This window comes from Pseudophryne corroboree, chromosome 5, assembly GCF_028390025.1.
Source record: "Pseudophryne corroboree isolate aPseCor3 chromosome 5, aPseCor3.hap2, whole genome shotgun sequence".
In the NCBI taxonomy this organism is placed as follows: Eukaryota; Metazoa; Chordata; class Amphibia; order Anura; family Myobatrachidae; genus Pseudophryne; species Pseudophryne corroboree.
The window spans coordinates 474462499-474470741 of NC_086448.1; the positions used below are offsets into that span (position 1 = coordinate 474462499).

Below are 8243 nucleotides of genomic sequence, written 5' to 3' on the forward strand. Positions count from 1 at the left end.
ATGTGTATCAAGACAGATTTTTCACAAAATATGCATCTTAGTGCACTGCTAAAATATCAAAATTACAATGCGTGGGTAGTCTGGACACTGAAACTGTTGCTGTGTCTATGAGTTAACATGCAATTTTCAATCAATTTCTTTGAAACAAAAATACAAATTCGAAGTGCATTGTACACTATAAGTAACTGTGTATATTACTATGGTACATAATACACTAAACACAGGAAAAATAATGACATTCCAGGAATCGCTACTCATAACAGTACATCTAAGTCATTCCATGCATATCATACCATGTGGCACAAAAAAGATAGGTATATGAGGACACATCTGTAGTCATCCCCTCCAAGGTCCCTGAAAATTAACAAAAGATCCATAAATGAACTGTCCTTTGTTATACCCAATATGAGCTGTATACCATGATATTGGTCAGACCCATAACATGTGGTTTCAACAATTGCAGTGTCCAGCACTTTGGCTAGTCAGAGCTGGACTGATTGCCTACAACGAGTAAGTGCATGGGGAAAAATGTGGCTATTTGCTCATACAATTCCATTCAATAATGTTTCTCATCTTAGATTACCTGAAATATAGGGGATTGCTTGGTTAGTGATAAGTCTGGCTAATTTGTTTATTAATATGGGGTATCAGTCATGGAGTAATATAATACTTCAGTAACAGTCATATTTTCATACAAATATTTATGGTGGCAGTTTTGGATAAATATAGAGATCAAACTGAAATAGAACTGTTTTGATATTTTTCTGGTGATTATGCCCTTGTTACATATACAGTATATCTTATATGATACAGCATCTGCTGCCAAATAAGACACAGATCTACTAACTGATTTTGTCATATTCATATTTAAGGGTATATTCAATTAAAGTCAGATCTATTCCGATGGAGAGGATCCAACACTTCACTATTCAATAGCGGCCCGTTTCTGCCCATTTCCCCTCCCTTTCCGACCATTCGACCGTGGCAGGGTCGAAAATACATGGATTCCTCTCATCCATGTGTTTTTCGGCTTGGCTGAATTTCCGTCAGGGTGAAAAAATGGCACTTCAATTGAATACTGAAGTGTCAGAAAGTTCAGATTATCAGTGGAAAGTGGCGGAACTCCTGAGCGTAATTGAATACTACCCATACAGGCATTGGAAGATGTAAACAAAAATCAAAACTTAAATAAGGACATTAAACAAGTGATGGAAGGAAAATGCAAACAGATGCAATTAATTAAAGGGTTTTACTTTATTTATTATGCCCTCAGAAAAAAATCACAAAAATTAAAACTTAATATTTTAATATTGTTTAAGTAAAAATTCTAACTCTTAAATTTTCTATTTGTGCATGAACTCAATATTGTAATTTTTTTTACATACAATATTAAACTCATACTCATTTGTTAATTCATAATTACATTTTATTATAAAAACAAAATATAATAATAACATTTAAGTACAGGGGGTTGTTTACAGTAATATTCTGAGACAAAGTGTTTACAGTAATATTCTGAGACAAAGTCCACTATAGTTATCCATACTCCCATTGGACTGATTGTGATCCAAAAAGTAAGAGTGCATTTTAGCAGCCGAGCTGAAAAAATAAATAACAAAAATGTGTTATTTCTTCTTAAATATGTCATGTTGAGAAATATTAGGAAGGTCATGGATGACAGATATTGATATGTGAGTTAGGTACATACTGTATCTCAATTATTTTATTCAGTTCAGAAACTGCCTAAATTCTGGGTAACTTTACCAAACAAGTGACATTGCTCATATAGCTTTTCAACATTAATCTGGTATTAATTGCAAAACTCTGTTTAGGATTATCAGGAGTATTATAAGAAGTTATTTTTAATTTATTGTTGTGATATATTTATTTTTAATTGTACAAATAAGTAGAATGAATTTTATGGAAAAACAAACTCATTTACTGTAAATTATGATAATACTGAGTGAATAATAATACTTCCCGACTCACTCTTCAGCAAAAATCACATTACATGTTCAGGGCCAAATTAACAATGGGGCAGGCTGAGATGCAGCTCCTGGCCCTCCATGATAATAAACCCACACCACCAAGGAGGATCCACAGGAAGCAGGAAAAAATTAGGTTTAGACACTAAGGGAGGAGGGTTAGGTTACATTAGGGTTAGGTTTAGGCAACAACAGGGAAGGTTAGGGTTAGGCACAATAGGGGGAGGTTAGGATTAGGCCGTGGGAAGGGAGGTTTAAGGGGTTAGCGGCAGGGGAGAACATAGGTAGTTAACCCCTGTCAGGATTTCGATAGTCAGGATACCGGTGTCGGTATACGGAACACTGGCATTCCATTCAATGGTAAGTCGTACCCAGTGTTGTCACAAGGGGGATGCGGGGTGACACCCGTGTGTTAACCGCCGAGGGGTGACAGCAAGGTGCCAAGTCCTGCTCAGTGACAGGAGCTGGGTGCTGCAATATAACATTACAGTGCAGCAACTAGGCTCCTGTTACTGTGTAGGAGCCAGCACTGCAGCAGGAGTACTCGCCGGTGGCAGCTCGCTCTTCCCAGACCCCTGGCATGATGAAAATAGGGTTGGGATGGCTAGACATGCCCCCATCAAGCAAGACCAAGCCCCCATTATGTGAAGCCACTCCCCCATCCCATTAAGCCATGCCCCCTTCTGTGCACATGGCAATGGGTGTCAAGAGGCTTAGTGATGCCTCTGCTCATACCTAACTTGGAAAAAATACATAAAGGCAAAATGTCAGGATACATTGGCACAACAGCTGCTTTATTAATAGTGCTATAGAGGATTAGACTACTTATATTGAGAGAGCGGAACTATACCGTGATGGTAACAGTGTGGAGGGAGACAAGATAATAACAGTTTTACTCCATGTAATGGGTGCCAAAACATACAGTTTGCTGAGGGGTTTGTTAGCAGCTGATAAGTCTGCAGCAAAGCATTTTAAGATATAGTGGCCTTGTTACAAAAGAATTTAAATGCTACACCATTTCTGATTGCTGTGGTATTTCGCTTCCACAGAAGAAACCAAGATAAAATTGAAAGTGTGACAGTATACATTGCTGAACTGAGAAAGTTATCTAAACACTGTCCATCTGTTATCAGAAGCCATAAGAGACTGTTTAGTTTGTGGGATGACAAGTGAGAGCACACAAAAGAAATTGCTGGCTGAGCCTGAACAGACCTTAGAGTGAGTATTGTACATAGCCATTTTATTGGGCACTGCAACCAGGGTTGCATCAGAAATACAACAAAAGGGCTTCAAATGTGCTACATATCCAATCTACTGGAATCAGTTTACTGGTCCAATATGCAGATGGTTGGTTTTATGCATCAAATTTAAACAAGATGATGTATGATGCTTTAAAAATAATCCAAAAGTCAGACATTTTTGGAGTTGAGCATAGCAAAAATTAACTGTAATTTAGCAGAACCATTACTCGAGATGACAGATTCTTGCCACTGTGCATCTTTGCCACTCTTAAATTTGCATCAGACATGACACCTAAGTAAGACATTTACAAAGTGCATAAAACACATTTGTCTGAAAGAAAACATGTTAAGGCTTTTAATTCTTCTTTGAAGATACTTACCAATTGTCTGTGCACATGGAGACATGTGCAGATATTATGTGTGTTGCTTGTCCTCACAGAAGGTGGCAGCAGTGGTGGTGGCTGTCTGGGTGATGGTCCTTAAAAAAATGAATCATGTTTAAACTTTAAATTGCAGTCCAACAATGGCCAATATTTACTAAAAAATCGAGTTTGTCCGATTTGTGTTTTTTCTTTCTAAGTCCCAACACGGGAATTCACTAAGCACAAATCTCGTCAGTGTTTGGGCTATTCGTAATGGTTTGATTGCCAAAGTTCAGAAATACGAATAAATAGACCATCGGTCAAATGCGGCTGTTATTTCATACAACACGGATATTCACTATGCATTCGTATTTGGGTGTTAGTCTCTGAGTGCTCAAGTGCGGGTGTATTTTTTTGCGAATCGTTAAAAAAAACAGCAAAAAAATAGACCTGCTTTTTCCAGTCGAGTTTGGATAACCATGCACGGATCAGTGAGATCTGTGCATGGTTATCTATGGGCAAGGGTCTGTTTAATGTAAAAACTTTGGGAAAAATTTGCGTGGGGTCCCCCCTCCAAAGCATAACCAGCCTCGGGCTCTTTGAGCCGGTCCTGGTAGAAAAAATATGGGGGGAAAAATGATAGAGGTTCCCCCATATTTTAACAACCAGCACCAGGCTCTGTGCCTGGTCCTGGTTCAAAAAATATGGGGGACAAAAAGCATAGGGGTCCCCCGTATTTTTTAAACCAGCACCAGGCTCCACTAGCCAGGTACATAATGCCACAGCCGGGGGACACTTTTATCTAGGTCCCTGCGGCCCTGGCATTACATACCCAACTAGTCACCCCTGGGGGTACCCTGTAGGAGTGGGAACCCCTTAAATCAAGGGGTCTCCCCCTCCAGCCACCCAAGGCCAGGGGTGAAGCCCAAGGCTGTCCCCCCATCTAAGGGCGGCGGATGGGGGGCTGATAGCCTTGTGTTAAAAATGAGAATATTGTTTTTAGTAGCAGTACTACAAATCCCAGCAAGCCTCCCCGCAAGCTGGTACTTGGAGAACCACAAGTACCAGCATGTGGTGGAAAACCGGGCCCGCTGGTACCTGTAGTACTACTACTAAAAAAATACCCAACAAAAAACAGGACACACACCGTGACAGTATAACTTTAAAAATACGGGGGACAAAAAGCATAGGGGTCCCCCGTATTTTTTAAACCAGCACATGCACACCTCCAAACATACATACTTACCCATGTTCACATGAGGCTCGGTCCTCTTCTCCATGTAGAATTCTAGGGGTACCTGTGAAAAAAATTATACTCACATAATCCAGGGTATCTTCTGTTTTTTGTATAATCCACGTACTTGGCAAAATAAAAAAATGCAAACCCGACCACGCACTGAAAGGGGTCCCATGTTTACACATGGGACCCCTTTCCCCAACTGCCAGGACCCCCCCTGACTCCTGTCAAAGAGGGTCCCTTCTGGGGGCGGAGTCTGTTGATGGGGAGGGGCCTGTCAAGATGGCGGGGTCACTCCTCATAGGTCCTGATTCGTTGATAGACACAGTTGGGGCCTCTTTAGCGTTACGTTATGCTAATGTTTACATTCGACTTTATGCACATGCTGCTGCTAAGCCCATCTCTGATGTACATCTGTATGTCTGAATATACAAGGACTGATATGCCCACTTTCAGTGTCTACTAACTCTGCTGTCATGCCTTTAATCTGCTTCTGATTTTATTGATTTTTCATTCCACAAACCCCTTTTTTTAACCTTATATGTTTCAAAGTACAGGGAGGGGGAGCGCACTCTTCATACAGCACAGTACAGGGAGGGGGCACACACTACATACAGCACAGTACAGGGAGGGAGCACACACTACATACAGCACAGTACAGGGAGGGAGCACACACTACATACAGCACAGTACAGGGAGGGAGCACACTCTACATACAGCACAGTACAGGGAGGGAGCACACACTACATACAGCACAGTATAGGAAGGAAGCACACACTACATACAGCACAGTACAGGGAGGGGGAGCACACTCTACATACAGCACAGTACAGGGAGGGAGCACACACTACATACAGCACAGTACAGGGAGGGAGCACATACTACATACATACAGTACAGGGAGGGAGCATACACTACATACAGCACAGTACAGGGAGGGAGCACACACTACATACAGCACAGTACAGGGAGGGAGCACACACTACATACAGCACAGTACAGGGAGGGCGCACACACTACATACACCACAGTACAGGGAGGGAGCACACACTACATACAGCACAGTACAGGGAGGGAGCACACTCTACATACAGCACAGTACAGGGAGGGGGAGCACACACTACATACAGCACAGTACAGGGAGGGAGCACACACTACATACATACAGCACAGTACAGGGAGGGAGCACACACTACATACATACAGCACAGTACAGGGAGGGAGCACACACTACATACATACAGCACAGTACAGGGAGGGAGCACACACTACATACATACAGCACAGTACAGGGAGGGAGCACACACTACATACAGCACAGTACAGGGAGGGAGCACACACTACATACAGCATAGTACAGGGAGGGAGCACACACTACATACAGCACAGTACAGGGAGGGAGCACACACTACATACAGCACAGTACAGGGAGGGAGCAACCACCCATCCACGCCTGCATTGGCCAGACCGTGCCCCCTAAATGGCGGCTTAATGCCGCCATCCAGCCCCCTCCCGCCCAGCGACCACCTCTGCCTCTGTCAATCAGGCAGAGTCAATCAGTAGGCAATGACGGCCTTTGGCCATCTGGCATGCACCGAGTACTGACCCGATTGCACTGTTGTGATAAACTGCAGCGTGCGATTGGGTCAGAATGACCCCCAATACAAATAGCACCACATTAAAGGTATAGCACCACACTACACATATAGCACCACATTACACAACTTGCACCACATTACACGTAGAGCACCTCATTACACTAATAGCACCACATTACATACATAGCCACCGTATTACATACGTAGCCACCACATTACATACGTAGACACTGCATTACATATGTAGATACCGCATTTCATAAAAAGGCCCATCAGCATGGACAGACATTGGGCAGCTTTGGGCTGAAGGACTATTCATTACAGTTTGTCCCAGGGCTGGCTGTGAGTGCTGCTGGATCAGCTGGCATCATGAGAACAAGGTACATCCTGCTCCTAACCCTTACACCATCATGATAATGCAAATAATGTAATTAAAAATAACCTCTCTGCCGGGTCCCTACAGTGCTCAGTCGCTGCTCTGGCCAGTTCAGTAAGAGTGCGGGAGCTAGGGTGGCAGTGGGTGTAGTGAACCCAGCACTGACCATCACTACGCTGCTGCACTCGGGCCGGACTCATTGAAGAGACCTTTGGCCAGGGCCAGAGAGAGGATGGTGTTGGGCTGGTTAACTTTCTCCAGGTCCCCCATTGGTAGAACAACTTCACCACTTTTCACGGCTAGCGGCACCTGGAAATGCCCGCTATCCTAACTTCCGTATTATGTTCCAATGAACTGCAAGTACTGGGGGCAGTGTGAGCCAGCCCAGCCTGAGTGTGAGTCGGCCTGGCTGAGGGTGATATGGGACTGGCCCATCAGAATCTGTCATGGAGTCCTGGTGGGCCAATCCGCCCCTGTAAGGGTATGATGTGACTGAGGGCATCTTTGTATCTGTTATGGGGTCAGGGCATGAAGTGAGTGAGGGTATTTTTGGAAAAAGAAGGTATGTGTGATATAGAAAACTGCGCAATCTAGTCAGCCTTAGAAAACCGGTTATCCCAAAAGGTGTCTCTCCAAAAAACACCTAACAACAGCCAAATGAGAAAAAGTGTATAACAGTGATCACAAGGTGACACAGATATGGGACAAGGAAAAATGCATATACATCCCTTATGGAGAACAATATCCTTCCCATGCAATGGAATCCTCCAGTCGTAATTAGCAGCACATGTGGAAGAATCAGAATCCTATCATGTGCAGTAAAATCAATTTAATAGTTGTACATCAGAAAATATATGACATTTATAAATATAACATTCTTATACAGCATGTAATATTGTATAAAAGGGTCCCCCCTATTATTTGTGGATAGTAAAAGAGGCAGCACAATTACCAGAAGGTATTGAGAACTGGTGCAAAAGCAATTCTCAATAGCATTTTTAATAGTCACCAGGTGTCCCCCGGGTAGGCAATCTGGGATCTCCCCTTCAGGCAACGGGCTCCACGTTCCCTTATTCCTGACAGAAGTAGCGGGGTCCCCCTCTTGCGGCAACCAATGCATTTCGACCATTCAGCCGTGGGTCTTTGTCAAGGCAATATGCTGTAACCCTTCCCTGTAACAATTTAAACCCACAAAAGAAAGAAGGAAAAGGCTGTTTTATCTGTGCACATAAGGAAGATTGGATCTGGTTATCACATCTACCTATATTTAATTAAAATTTAACTTTTATTGATATCTGTTTAAAAATCGTGTACATTACTTACACATAACCATGAGTATAAGCAAAACATAGAGGTTAAAATTGTGACATAGACAAAACATACATAGTGCAAGTGAAATAAAGGTGATTTAAATATTAAAATGTGTGTCCACGTGTCTTATTCC

The 8243-nt window shown here is 42.7% G+C and overlaps 1 long non-coding RNA gene across 1 annotated transcript; it reads right to left on the bottom strand.

Moving 5' to 3' along the window:
* Nucleotides 1–1475: 1475 nt before the first annotated feature.
* Nucleotides 1476–7965, bottom strand: LOC134929140 (uncharacterized). The gene is made up of 3 exons (XR_010178317.1): nucleotides 7752–7965; nucleotides 3607–3704; nucleotides 1476–1599 (listed from the first exon to the last, which is right to left on the bottom strand). It is a non-coding gene; the product is annotated as an uncharacterized LOC134929140 (long non-coding RNA).
* Nucleotides 7966–8243: the final 278 nt, after the last annotated feature.